The 15,584-nt window shown below is 40.4% G+C and overlaps 1 protein-coding gene across 12 annotated transcripts in view; it reads right to left on the bottom strand.

The window, feature by feature from the left end:
• The window catches only part of LOC100341111 (phospholipid scramblase 2), a 105,503-nt gene that overhangs the window by 78,101 nt on the left and 11,818 nt on the right, over positions 1-15,584 (bottom strand). Inside the window, exon 2 of one of the 12 annotated variants that reach the window (XM_051818678.2) lies at positions 4,389-4,483. The exons of 10 other annotated variants lie outside the window; for them this stretch is intronic. The gene's annotated coding sequence lies outside the window, so the exon portion shown is untranslated. The remainder of the gene's footprint in view (positions 1-4,388; positions 4,484-15,584) is intronic. One more of the 12 variants, XM_051818679.2, reaches the window with a different exon arrangement.

Below are 15,584 nucleotides of genomic sequence, written 5' to 3'. Positions count from 1 at the left end.
CTGATAACAAAAACCCTAATGAGTGGCTCAGCTAGAATTCACACCTTACACAAAAAATCTATTTTGACAAGGATGACTATCCAACATCTTCATGTTCAAATGTGAACTGATAATTGTAGTAGTCAATGATAATTGTTTCAAAACAACTTTTGTAACTTTGCTCAGTTACTTTTAAAAACTTTTGCCATGTGTTGCCGTTGATTTCTCAACAATGTTGCAGTGGATTGAGGGTGGGATGGGCTCCAGCTGCTGCCCTAAGAGCTTGGGGTGCCCGAGTGCTGCCACAAATGTGGGGATCCTCACTGGGTGCAGATGGGATGACCTCCTATGAGTTATTGTGTACAGGTCCTCTAAGTTCATCCCACGGGTATGTGGGGGGTGGCTGACTAGGCATTGCTACCTTGTTTGCTACCTTGTTTTCTACCTTGTTTGCTACATTGTTATTTTCACTGTGGGAGCTCTCTCTCCCTAAGTCATCAACCATTGTCTGTGAGACAGGGACCTGGAGTGTCAGGCTCTTATCACTCACAGATTCACTATCTTTGATAATCTGCGCAGGATTCTGAGAGGGGGGTATCTTTCCCTTGTCTGAGCACTTAAGAGCACACGGCATGCCAGCTCTAGCCAAAGGAAAGACACGCACAGCACTGCTGCCATAACAAAGCAAATTCCTAGCACCTCAGCAGCTGATGGCATTCTGCAGGGGGTTCCCTACGTTAGACAAACAGACAGCGGTGTATCAGATCATATGTATGTCCTGTGCTTAGTGGGGGGCTTCCTTGGTTCATTAGGTCAAGGCTGTATGCCCACATGGTGTCTCCGGAGCGTCACCTCTCTTGAGTGAGGGAAGATGACTTGGTTCCGAATTCTGGGATGATCAGTCCCTTATGTGAATTCACCGGGCGAACCGAAAGTAAAAGGAGGAGCTGAGAAGTGACGTCTGCTTCTGGGCGGTGTGTGCTAACCTGGGGTCACTTAGACTGAGGACAAGGACAAGGAAATGGGCGTAGGAGGGGGTTCTGTGCTCACCCTCACAGAACCAAACAGCACACAAAACACTGAGGGGCCTACTTGCCAAAATCAAGGGGGGACCTCGCTGAGTCCGACATGCTGTCTCTTTCGCAGCCCCACGTTGGGCGGCGCCAGATGTTGCCGTTGATTTCTGAACAATGTTGCAGTGGATTCATTTCTGAGAGGAGCAGCGTGGTGGGGCAAGAGGCGCGGAGTCACCACACAGACCCCGGGAGTCGGGAGTCGGGTGAAAGCAGGCCAGAGGGGAGCAGCCGGCAGACTCGTTTATTTCAGTTGAAACTACATCTTATATAGCCAAGACCAGCCAATCTGGTCAAGGGGTGGTCCATGCCCCATCCAATCACAGCCTTCCAGGCAGTTTCCAAAGCCATCCAATCACAGCCTGCCAGGCAGTTTCCAAAGCCATCCAATCACAGCCTGTTGCCAGGCAGTTTCCAAAGCCATTCCTGAGTAACTAATGCTTGCTTGCCAGTGGCCACCTTGGCATGGCCTTCTCATTCCACCACAGCCATGGAATGGCAATCCCATACTTTTGGGCTCCCTGCTTATTGAGAAACAAATTAGGTATCCCACCCTTCTGATGGCTCTTTTGTTTTATCATGAGCAAGCCAGACAGGAAAATCAGGTTTCCTGCATCGACCTGGCCCACTGTAGCTAATTTCTCTTTGAATCTAGGAAGATCACTACCTTTAAAAATATTGCTTTGTAACTTGCTAAATTTATTTTTGCAATTTATTTTAAACAGGTTTCTGGGTAATCAGTATTCAATGAAACAGCAATGGGTAATTGGAACTTGTGTTAGATGGATGCAATTTTAATTTTAATCAAATTCAGATAGATATATGATAATAATATCAGCATCCTAAGTCATTTAGGTGTAACTGCTAATTTAAATTGGGTAAAGGCAAATGAAAAATGTGTCTAAATGCAAACTTTCGTATGCGCAGCATGTTATATTCTATGAAAAACTGTTTGGGTTAGTTTATAAACTGTCTATGAAAATAGTTCAACACTGTTTAAAGTAACTCAGGCCAAAATTTGATACGTTACCTTAATCTTACTCTGGAGATTTTTAACAGGTTATTTTGAAATGTCAATCAAGGACACTGGCAGATGGAAAACATCACAAGTATACTAATCTATTCCTCTTTGATGTAAAATTAGAATCTGATCCTCTGTTAAAGCAATGTGTTAAAGTAATCTATTATGTTCTCTTGATGTCTCTGTTAAATTCTAATTGTTTAAAAACAGCTGAGTTTTTATTAAGAGCTATGGGTTATTTAAATATATGTTTATTTTCAAACATTTGAATAATCACCTTGTAACAATGATCAAATTTGGTCCATATTATGTCATGATGTTAAGGAATCTTATTTCAACCAGATATTTTGGATTTTGAAACTTCTTGTCATTCTTGACAGGCATTCAAAAAATCGAAAATCAAAGTTTCAAAGAATTTGGGCTCTGAAATTTCCAGTAAATTTTGGACTTCAGTTTTTCCAGTTCGGGCCCAACTGAAAAAATCAAAAGACATATATGTCTCTCATCTTGTAGAGACACCAACTAATCAGGCTATTTGGATTATATTAGAAGTACTGTCAAGATATGAAGTGGTGCTAAATTTTAAGTTTCTATAATATAAAATGCTATTGATACAAATGTCTGAGAATTAAAAAGTCTAATAATCTTGTGTTACTAGACATGATAGTTATCTTAATGAGAAAGCCTCAGGGGCCTAAAGAGTTAAATGCTTTGTAAAATCCTACAGGTGCTTTCAAAACTACTGTGAAGTAAGCAAGTGCCTCTTGTTGGTTAATGAGTTTATAATTTTAAACGTGGCAACTTAAAGTCTTTTGTCATCCACAGTTTTATATATGATTTGCTGCTCATAAAACTAAAGCGTTGTTGGTTCTCTGTTTAGCTGTCCTCCTATAGGTTCCGGTGGACTTTTTCCAGCCACTTCTATTGTATTCAGTATTTTGGGATGACTCTGTAAACAGATGAAGCCAATAATGTATTAAAGGTACCAACTGAGAGAAAGTATGATTAGCTGAGGTTACTAAGAACAGAAAGTAACTCAAATCAATTGATAATTTACAAAAAGGAGTTAGATTTTTTTTAAAAAGCTATTAAAACTGCTATATTGTTCTACTATATTATGTTATATGTGTATACACATTGTATGCCTACATGGGAAAATTTATTAAGAGTTTTATTTTAATTGGCTTTTAGATAAGATTGCCCATAAATTTAAATGACTAAAATTTATCAAAGTTATATTTTAATTTGTGTGACCTAAATCTCTGTATCAAGTGTTTTAAATTTGTTGGTAGAAAGTAACTAGAAAGATTTTATATGCTTGTGCTTGAGTTTGCTGGTTAAATAAGCTACACCATGTTAGATATTTAAAGATGTTTCCAAATACATGTATTCTTAAAATTTATAGAAAGCATTAGACCTTCTGGTAAATGTTTTCTTAGTTGGTATCTAATGGTTAAAACTGCTAAGTTTTCATTTGATATTGCTATTGTCAGTAAGCGATCTGGGACTGGCTCCCTCATTTCTCTATTCTAAGCCCAACTTGTTCTTTCATTTCTCTGTTCTCTTCAAGGTAGGAAACTAATTCTATTCTAAAGGACTAAGATGCACAATTTGATCTTTATATCTTATAAAAGGGATGGCTAACATTTTCTGTAATAATAGTATAGCTAAAATGAGAGCTTAAATTATATTTCAGCAGCTAGATCTACTTTGCCATCAGCACAGTAAACAGGCAAAACCTCCCTTTCAGAACAAAGGGAGAGAAAATTTTAAAGAACATAGATTTCCTTATGGGCACTGTCTACCTCAGAAAAACCACTACCATAACATGCCTGTGACTACAGACTTCTAGTTAGGCCACAAAGATTAGAGATGGGACTTGAGCACCTCCTTGACTTGCATCCTCTGGTCTGCTTTAACAAAACCCAGGATAAAGAGAAAGCTAGGATTCAGAAGAAATGTAAAGATAGGTGGCAGGCCTATTAAATGTAACTCTGTACAGTGACCTGCCATCAAGGAGACCCAACAGGCCAGTCCACTGCAGTGGCTTTCAATGTGGTAAGCCTGGGCTTCAGCAGAAGTCAGCTTGTGAAGAGCTCTGGCAGCCTTGCCAGCCAAGAGTTGGATCACTGGAAATGGACCTGCCTTGGAGTCGAAGGGTGACCAGCTCAGAGCCACAGATCTTACTGGCCAAGCTGAAAAGCCTTTCACTCAGCCCAGCTTCCAAAGTGACCACCACAGCTGAGGAGACGGCCAAGTAGGGTCAGTAACATTGCAGCAAGAACTGTAAATTTCCTGTTAAAGTTGCCACTTGCCTTTACCTGGCCAGCTCTCCTCCTAGGCCAGCAAAATAATGGCAGTCAACAGGGTGCCTTCTCCAAGGAGGTTCACACCTCCCTTAGGATGTACCCTATGAAGAGATAGATGAGCCTGAGCCTCATGATTTACAAGGCTTTAAAGCCCACCAGATTATTATCAAGCCCCTTCTGTTAGTTTCTATTGGCCTCTCAATCAGAAAACTTATTTGTAGCTTAGATAGCACCTTTCTTAGGTTCTCTAATAACAACTCTGTCCTTTGTATCTAGCCCACTTGAGCCTCATTCCTTTGTAACCATAGCCTCTACTCTACCACCAATGGCTCTACTCCCAACCTGTGTGTACTGATGGTCCTCACCCACACTTAATGCTGTATGATTATTCAGAATTTCTCTACAGACAAACCCCTCTACCCAAAAAAGATGAGTGGCTTTTCTCCCAGTCTTGGCTGGAATCAGCGTTAAGCCACATCCATCAAACTGTCCCCACAAAGGTCCAGAGACCCCCCATTTCCTCTCCTCTATGAAATCCTCTCATTACCCAGTTAATGCTACTCTTAGGATCATTGGTTACTATTCTCACCCTATCTCTTATACTACAGTATCTATATAAGTGTTTACAGCAGGTTATAATGGAACAAACCAAGGCCTTCAGCAACCAGGCGGTCAACCAAATGCTTTTTGCAGGGATACACTCAGCTCCCCACCCAGGAGACGGTGGCTTGAGACATCACCCCATGCCAGCAAAGAGTACCTCATTGCCCCATGTCAGCATGAAGTAGCTCTAAAGACAGATCATCGTCCCTCTACCCCTCCTGGACTTTTGGGCCAATGTAATCCCATACAATGCCTGCTTTATAAAAAAACAAAAGGGGGGAATGTTAGGAAACTGGTGCAGTTTTATCTTGGCGCAATCTACATCCTGATTTACATCCTGGGCTCTGGCTCCCACAGCCATTGCTGGAAGCCAGGTGGCCACATGGCCCAACCGCTGTTGTCAAGCTCCACCCCCATCCTAATGGGATTTGCTGCTCCTGCTTCCCTGCCCGCCCTCGGGCAAAGTTTTAAAAGGACCAGTTCCTGAACACGTGGCTCTCTTGGCTCTTCCCTCCTGTGCTCTCTCCGCTCTTCTCTCCTGCTATCTTGGCTCCTCTCATCTGCTCTCCTCTCCTCCTCTCATCTCTCTTCTCTCTGCTCTATCTTCTTTCCTCTCTCACTCCCCTCTTTCTCTTTTACTCTCCTTTTTTCCCTCTTTGCCCTTTCCCTCCTGTCTGCTGAGTTTTCCCCCAATAAACCCTTTTCCTTAAAAAAGAAAAAAAAAAAAAACTTTTGCCATCATAGCCTGTGCATGCAGGAATGTAATCTTGAGTAAAATTCTTGTTATTGAGAGCCACTCTCCTCAATGTTATTAGGTTTATATAATATAGCATCAGAAAGGGAATCTCAAGCAATACTAAGCTGGAATTAATATGTGATCCTTAGGACCAGTATCTGAGCCTTTTGAGCTCTCCTTTTCTACTGCTGCAGAAAATCTCAGTAGGTCTAGCTCCCTCTTGTGACTTTATTTGGGATCTATTATTGTGTTTGTTCTGCCTACCTAGTTTAAAATTCTTGTGAGTGCATTCTTTGGTTTCATTCTGATTTGACTATGAATATCTAGATGACTTAGGTCTTTAATTTTTTCTTCCAGTGCTGATTTCTGAATATCTTTGGGAGTAAACACTAAAGATAAATGATAGGCACATGTTGACCACTTAATAGTCATTGACATGCATACTGAATTAGTGAATTCTGCCCTATAAAGTGTCCTATGTGAGGATAAACTGGCCATGGACAGGCAAGATTACCACAGGAGTCTACCAATCTTAAGAAAATTTTTGTACAGGTTGCACAATCAGGACCAAGGTCATCTGGCAAGTAGTAAAAAGAGCATTCTATAGCAGGCACAATTGTCAAAATAATACAATTTGTCCAAACATTTAAAATTCATTGACAGGTCTTGTATTATTTTCTTTTGCCCTTGGATAAGAGCCCCAAAGGCACAGGCAATAAAATCAAAAATAGATAAATAGGGTTACATCGAGCTAAGAAATTTTCTGCACAGCAAAGGAAATACTCAACAAAGAAAAGAGGCAACTGAAAAAATGGGAGAAATATTTGTAAACTATGCATCTGAATATGGATTAATATCAATAACTTATAAGATGCTCAAGAAACTCAACCACAATAAACAAACAATCCAGTTAAGGACTTAGGATATCAACAGGTATTTTTCAAAGAATGAAATACAAATGGCTGCTGGCTCCACAGCTCAATAGGCTAATCCTCTGCATGCAGCACCGGCACACCGGTTCTAGTCCTGGTTGGGGCACCGGATTCTGTCCCGGTTGCCCCTCTTCCAGGCCAGCTCTCTGCTGTGGCCAGGGAGTGCAGTGGAGGATGGCCCAAGTGCTTGGGCCCTGCACCCCATGGGAGACCAGGAGAAGCACCTGGCTCCTGCCATCAGATCAGCGCGGTGTGCCAGCTGCAGCATGCTGGCCACGGTGGCCATTGGAGGGTGAACTAATGGCAAAGGAAGACCTTTCTCTCTGTCTCTCTCTCTCACTGTCCACTCTGCCTGTCAAACAATAAAAAAATTAAAAATAAAAAAAGAAATACAAATGGCCAATAGACACATGAAAAAGATGCTCAGGATTACTAGCCATCAGGGAAATACAAATAAAACCTCAATGAGATTTTTAGTTAGAAGGACTATCATCCAAAAATCAAAAAATAACAAATGCCAGTGAGGATGTGAAAAAAAAGTACCCTAATACACTGCTGTTGGGAATGTTAACTTATACAAATATTAAGGAAAATAGTATGGAGATTTCTCAGAAATCTGACAGTTGATCTGCCATATGACCCAGCCATCCCACTCCTGGAAGATTACCCAAAGGATATGAAATCAGCATATGAAAGAGTTATCTGTACTCACATGTTTATAGCAGCTCAATTAAAACTAGCTAAGATATGTAATCAACCCACATGTCCATAAACTGATGATTGGATAAAGAAAATGGGATACTACTCAGCCATAGAAAAGCATGAAATACTGTCTTTTGCAACAAAATGGAAGCAATTGGAGACCACAGTGCTTAGTGAAATAAGTTAATACCAAAAAGACAAATATGGAAGTACTTCAGGGAGGGAGTCCAAGATGGTGGTACAGCAACAGGATGATCTGAGTCATGCAGGCAAAAAAAGAGAATTAAAAAGGAGAGAGGAGGGACTGGCACTTGGCAAACTGTGTTTGAAGTTTCACATAGGAAGAGAGAAGGTATAGGGGAACAAATGGAGAAGTTGGGCATGCCCCTATACATTTATGTCTCCGCTGTCCCCATTTGGACCTGCAGCTGGCTGGGAGAAGCCATATTGATTGTTTACATTTCCAAATGTAAGCAGGGGGCTACTTCATTTGCCTCACATGCACATGCCCATCAATTGCAGGGGCCACCTCACCACACCCCCCACCTGGGAACAAGGACCACAACTTTTCAGAATAATTTTCTCCCAACCATGCAAGATGTACAACAAGGAGAAGTCCTGAATATTGAAAAATTGAGCTCATTTCATGCACCAGTGAGAAGCCAGCTGGGCCCCAGTAGGCAGGGCTAGGGCACCAGAGTTCATACCCACCCCCAACATGATTGAGAAGAGAGCTGGACTCCAGGAGGCATGGCTGCTTGATTCCACTTGCAATACACAGACACATAGCAACTCATAGCAGAGGGAAATCTCACCACAAGCACAAAGACACAAATTAAAGAGAAAAGCAACCAGACCAAAAAATACAAAAATGCTGAAAAACAAGGGAAAAACCCTAAATAAGAATAAGAAAGACACTATGAGCCTCCTAAAGAAACACTACAACTCTTCAATAATAGAAGGTGAAGAAGTAGAGATTGAGGGTATGCCAGAAATGGAATTCAGAAAATTATTTGCCAGATTATTTAGGAGCAATAAGAAGCAAATTCACGTTCTAAATGCAAAGTGCTCCCAAGAAATTGAGATATAAAAGAGAAGTCAGAATGAAATACTAGAAATGAATAATTCAATAGATCAAATAAAAAATGAAGTGGAGGGGCTGGTGCCGTGGCACAGTAGGTTAATCCTCTGCCTGCGGTGCCAGCATCCCATATGGGTACCAGTTCTAGTCCCAGCTGCTTTTATTTCTATCCAGCTCTCTGCTGTGGCCTGGGAAAGCAGTGGAGGATGGTCCAAGTCCTTGGGCCCCTGCACCCACGTGGGAGACTGGGAGGAAGCATCTGGCTCCTCACTGTTGCAGCCATTTGGGGAGTGAGTCAGCAGATGGAGGACCTTTCTCTCTCTATCTCTCCCTCTCACTGTAACTCTAACTATCAAGTAAATAAATAAAATCTTTGAAAACATGAAGTGGAAAGCTTCACAACAGAATAGGTGAAACAGAAGGAAGAATATCGAAACTAAAAGACAAATTTCTGGAAATATTAGACCAAATAAAAGAAGAAAAAATTAGAAAATTAAAAAAAAACATGGTTGGATATCTACAATATTTTATCAAATGACCCAACATATGGATCCTAGGAATTCCAAAAGGGATCAAAAGAAAGGATTAGAAGGTCTCCTTAATGAAATAATAACAGAAAACTTTTTCAATCTGGAGAAACAAAGAGATATCCAAGTACAGGAGGTTCACAGAATTCCCAATAGTCATGGCCAGAAAAGATCTTCACCACAACACATGGTAATAAAACTCTCCACAGTAAAACATAAAGAAAAAATCTAAAATGTGCACAAGAGAAATGCCAAATAACATTCAGAAGAGATCAATTAGATTCACTGCAGACTTCTCATCAGAAACTCTATAGGAAAGAAGAGAATGGCAAGATATATTCCAAATCCTATGAGAAAAAAAAAAACTATCAACCAAGAATATTGTATACTGTAAAACTCTCATTTATGAATAAAGGAGAAATAAGAATCTTCCACAACAAACAGAAATCAAAAGAATTTGTAACTACTCACCAAGCCCTACAAAAGATGTTCAAGGATGTGCTACACACAGAAACACAGAAACAGGAACGTCACTATGAGAGAAGATGAACACAGAAAATGATCCAGCAAAAGTACAGGATCCAGCAAAGAAAATACAAAATACAAAAAGAGGACTGTTTGCAGAAATATAGAAGACCAAAGTCGGTACTTAACAATAGTCACCCTGAATGTAAATGGTCTCAACTTCCCAGTTAAAAGACACAGACTGGCTGAATGGATTAAAAAAGAAAACCCATCTATTTGATGCACACAAGAAACACATCTTACCAACAAAGATGCATGCAGAAAGAAAGTGAAAGGATGCAAACAGGTAATCCATGCTAACAGAAACCATCCTAATATTAGGCAAAATAGACTTGAAAACAAAAACTATTAAAAGAGACAAAGGAGGACATTATATAATGATTAAAGCATCATTTCAACAGGAAGATATGACTATTTTAAATGTATATGCACCTAATTACAGGGCACCTGGCTATTTAAGGGATTTAAAGGGAGATATATGCTCAAACACAATAGTAATGGGGGAAGTCAATACCCCAATTTCAGCAATGGACAGATCCTAAATCTCCAGCCTAATACCATCTAAGTATTAGAGAGCACTGGGGAAACCCTGCAAAATATTGGCACAGGAAGAGAATTCCTGGAAAAGACTCCAGAGGCATAGGCAATAAAACCAAAATTAACAAACAAGATTACATAAAATCACGAAGCTTCTATACTGCAAAAGAAACACTGAAGACAGTGAAGAGGCAGCCAATGAATTGTGAGAAATTTTTTGCAAACCATGCAGCTGAAGAAGGATTAATAACCAGAATACATAAAGAGATCAAGAAACTCCACAACAACAAAACAAACAATCCAGTTAAGAAATGGGTCAAGGACTTAAACATTTTTCAAAAGAGGAAATCCAAATGGCCAACAGACACATGAAAAAAATGCTCAGAAACACTAGCCATCAGCGAAATGCAAGTCAAAACCACAATGATGTTTCACCTCACCCAGTGAGAATGGTTTTCATACAGAAATCAACAAACAACAAATGCTGACGAGGATGTGGGGGAAAAGGGACCCTAATCCACTGTTAATGAAAATGTAAACTGGTAAAACCACTTTGGAAGACAGTTTGGAGATAACTCAATAGGAATATAGTCCTACCATATGACCCAGCCATGCCTTTCCTTGGAATTTACCCAAGGGAAATGAAATCAGCAAATAAAAGAGTTATCTGCACCCCTATGTTTATTGCACCTCAATTCATAATAGCTAAGATATGGAATCAACCTACATGCTTGTCAACTGAAGACTGGATAACAAAATTGTGGGATATGTACTCTATGGAATACTACACAATGGTAAAAAAAAAATGAAATCCAGCCATTTGCAACAAAATGGATGAATCTGGAAAACATCATACTTAGTGAAATAAGCTAGTTGCAAAGGGACAAATAGCACATGTTCTCCCTTATCTGTGATAACCAACAGAGTATCTAAAACGAAACCTATAGAAGTAAAATTGACACTATGAGGAGCAATGACTTGAACAGCCCATGTCTTGACTGTCAAGGAACAGTTCTTTGTTTATTATTATTTTTATTTTTTCCTACTTAATACCATTGGATGTACTCTTCACTTAACATAGAAAAATTTTTTGACAGGTAGAGTTAGACAGAGAGAGAGACAGAGAGAAAGGTCTTCCTTCCATTGGTTCACTCCCTAAATGGCTGTTATGGCTGGCGCACTGCACCAATCCAAAGCCAGGAGCCAGGTGCTTCCTCCTGGTCTCCCATGCAGGTGCAGGGCCCAAGCACTTGGGTCATTCTCCACTGCCTTCCCAGGCCACAGCAGAGAGTTGGACTGGAAGAGGAGCAACCGGGACAGAATCCTGCACCCTATCCGGGACTAGAACCTGGGGTGCCAGTGCCGCAGGCGGAGGATTAGCCTAGTGAGCTGCGGCGCCTGCCTTAACATAGAATTAATCATATGTGTATAAAGTCAATTGAAAATACATCCCAGTAGAAATAAGAGCTGGAATAAGAGAGGGAGGAGCTGTATAGTTCTGCATACATTCCTGTGGACTTACTTCTATGGGGAAAGCTAAAAACTTGCCATGAGACTCCAAGTCCCATTAAGCTGGGTGATAATTATGCCATCTTATGTGTTAAAGTTATCATATTAATTGATCATATAGATAGTTTCAAAGGGATTATATAAATAAGATCAAGTATCTTGTAATAACAATAGATAGAATTAAAAAGGAGAGAATGTTCCAACATGGGAAGCAGTCCACACAGCAGATTCATTGAATGACAAATACCCTGAACAGTTCTTTGACCTTAGAATCAGCTCTTAAGGCATTCTAATCTGGCTGAAAAGCCCATAAGAGCAATCAGGCATGGAAACTCAAGATGCTGTGGCAAAAATGATCCACATGAAGGATCTCTGTGAGTGAGATCCCAGTGGAAAGAAAGAGCCATCGAAGAAGGATGTACTTTTCTCTGAAGGGAGGAGAGAGAACTTCCACTTTGCTTATGCCCCTGACTAAACACTGCTGGAGATCGTGGATTCAAAAGGCTTCCATAGACTTGGCAGCTCATGTCAAGAGCCTCAGGTGATCACTGATGTCATACATAAGAGTGTTAATTGTTAAATTAACAACAGGAGTCACTTTGCACTTAACTCCCATGCAGGACCTCTGACCTTAATGAGAATTAACTGTAAAACATATTCTCAAACAGTTCTTTATACTTTGTGTGCATGTGGGGTACAAATTGTTGAAATCTTCACTTAGTGTAGAGTTGGTCTTCTATATATAAAGCTAATGAAAAATGAATCTTAAAGAAGAATGTGATGGGGGAAGGAAGGGGGGGAAAATGGGAGTGGGAGTGGGAGGGTGGGTATGGGGGTAAGAAGCACTATATTCCTAAAGTTGTACCTATGAAATTTATATTCATTAAATAAAAGGTTTCTTTAAAAAAGACACATACTGGAGCCCACGCTGTGACACAGTGGGTTAAAGCCCTGGCCTGAAGTGCCGGCATCCCATATGGGTGCTGGTTCAAGACCTGGCTGCTCCTCTTCCGATCCAGTTCTCTGCTATGGCCTGGGAAAGCAGTAGAAAATGGCCTAAGTCCTTATCACAAAAATTAAAAGAAAAACAATAAAGGAAGAAGGAGGGAAGGAGAATGTGAAGTATCATTATGTTTTTAAAACTATATATGAAATTTGTTTTCTTTATACAAATAATTTTTTAAAAAAGGAGATTTTTAAATTCTTAAAGTATGCCAAGACAATTTCCTTGTCAAAACAACAAAATCCCAAGAAATCCAGTTAAGACATGGGCAAAGGACCTCAGTAGACAGTTGTCAAAAGAAAAAATACAAATGGCCAACAAATATATGAAAAAAACTCTCAACGTTATTAGCCATCAGGGAAATGCAAATCAAAACCACAATGAGATATCACTTTACCCTGTCAGAATGGCTAAAATCCAAAAGACAGAGAGCAACAAATGCTGGCAAGGAGGTGGAGAATGTGCAACAGTTGTATGCTGGTGGCAACATAAATTAGTGCAGCCTTTGTGGAAAACGATGTGGAGATTTCTTTAAAAGCTAGAAATAGACTTGCCATATGATCCAACAATCTCACTTCTGAGTGTATACCCAAAAGCCGTGAATGCATTATTTCAGAAAGTTACCTGCATCACCATGTTTATAGCAGCACTGTTCACAATAGCCAAAATTTGGAATCAACTAAGATGTCCATCATCAGATGAGTGGATAAAGAATATGTGGTATATACACAGTGAGATATTATTCAGCTTAAAAATGAAATTCTACCATTTGCAACAAAAATGAATGCAACTGGAGAACATCATGTTGAGTAAAATAAGCTGAACACAGAAAACCAAATACTGTATGTTCTCTCATATTTTAGAACTAAAATTTAAGAAAAGAAAAAATATAAAGAGAAATAAATACCTATTGTGTGGGGAGCAACCCGGACTTAGACTAAGTTACTGGAATTAAGACTTATTCTATGCATCTGCTCTCCCACAATATGGCGCTGGAAGAGAAGAAAACAGTTTCTACACAGCTGCCTCCAGTTCAGCCAATAAACTGTAGGACCTGCTCCTGATTGGAGGAGAGCAGCGTACTCGGCGTGTGGGCAGCCGAGTTGGGATTGGCAGAGGAGGACTATAAAGGAGGAGAGAGACGGCATGCACCAGGAACATCTAAGGGGAACATCTAAGGGAACACCTGTGCAGCCCCCGAGAGAGCCGGCCGGCGGTGTGCCGCTCCCCTGCGGAAGTGGGGAATGTGGCAGGGGGAACCGCCCTTCCACGGAGGTGGAAGGGACAGTAGCCAACCCGGGAAGAATCAGCAGCAAACCCGGGGAGGGCCGAGCAGACGAAAGAACAGCGCAGGGTCCTGTGTCGTTCCTCCACGAAGAGGGGGAGCGACACTATTGTATCAGTATTGCTTCAAACATAAATTTGTCACGCTTTATTTTAACCTTTTCAAACCAGTGGTTAAGAATGTTATACTACCATTGTTTTAATAATCTGGGATTATTTTATAATTTATTGTGTATTGGTTAAAAAATATAAAACCTAGCCAAATGTATGTTCAAAAGTGTTGGTCCAATCTTGTCAACATTTTTAACTGATGAGAAATTACGCCATGGAAAATTAAGCACTCAAATAGCCATTATTAGAATTGCCCAAACTTATTTTCCTTAGAACTAAATTAGAATACTGCAACTATAAGTTTAAACAACATGATGGGACACATATCTGTCGCTCCCCCATTCGCGGAGGAACGACACTGGACCCTGCGCTGTTGTTTTGTCTGCTCGGCCCTTCCAGGGTTTGCTGCTGGTCCTTCCCAGGTTAGCTGCTGACCCCTCCACCTCCGTGGAGGGGCGGCTTCCCCTGCCACTTTCCCCGCTTCCGCGGAGGAGCAGCACACCACCGGCCGGCTCTCTCGGGGGCTGCTCAGGTGTTCCTTCAGATAGATGTTCCCTGGTGCATGTTGTCTCTCTCCTCCTTTATAGTCCTCTTCCACCAATCCCAACTCTGCTACCCACACGCCGAGCACTGCTCTCCTCCAATCAGGAGCAGGATCCGCTCCTGCAGCTCATCAGTCAAATTGGCGAGAGGCAGCTGCGTAGAGGTTGTTTGGTGTCTCTCTCAGCACCATATTGTGGGAGAGCAGATGCATAGAATAAGTCTTAATTCCAGTAACTTAGTCTAGTCTCAGTTGCTCCCCACAATATCCAACTGTTTGCAGAGGTTTCTAATTTCTCCATATCTTATTTATTTGCCTGCACTGAAATTGCTCACTTTTTCACTCGTATTAAGATAAAGTGCACTGTTAGAATCACCCATGTCTTACAAACCTTACAACCTTCTAGCTAAGCCAATCAGCCCTAGCTAAAACACAGATATCCAAGGAAAGAACTATGTCAGTGGTTAAATAGAAAAAAAGAAGAAAAACAGCTTTGTCTGCCACATAGGCCAGGAAAATGAAAAGAAAAACACTATAAATAATGTTTTGAAATTTGTTACCAGTTCTCACTGATTAATCAAGCAACCAGATTATCAAACAAAAGAAAGATGAATCTGTTATTCAATTCAAGCCCACTTAGAAGATTTTCATTGCACCAAGACAGAGGAAAAAGAGGGCTTTCATATTAAGCAGCTCCATGACAACTAACAACTTAGACACCTGAGAGTCATTGTTTTGGAAAATGTCTATTTAGATTTGCCTAGATAATAGTTGTAAGGTCAATGGAATAGTCAATCAACTGAAAGACTGATATTCCAAAAGGAAGAAAAACAAAGAACCACTTTGAAACTAAAAAATGAAAAACCTTTAGCCATATGAACAGGTGAACTTACCTTTTCCCATGCTCCAAATCCAATTAGTGAGTCTTGATTTATCAAACCCAGTATGCAGTCAGAAAAGTGAGAGTCATGTAATGGGTGTATGTCAGTCTATTTGTGTATGTATGTATATATATATAATATATATAATATACGTACACATATATATACACATTCATACACATATAAAATATATATTATATATAATATGTATTTTATATATTTGTATATAT

This window comes from Oryctolagus cuniculus, chromosome 4 (genome assembly GCF_964237555.1).
Source record: "Oryctolagus cuniculus chromosome 4, mOryCun1.1, whole genome shotgun sequence".
Taxonomy (NCBI): Eukaryota; Metazoa; Chordata; class Mammalia; order Lagomorpha; family Leporidae; genus Oryctolagus; species Oryctolagus cuniculus.
The sequence above is the reverse complement of the archived record's forward strand: the minus strand, read 5'-3'. Positions and strand labels throughout refer to the sequence as shown.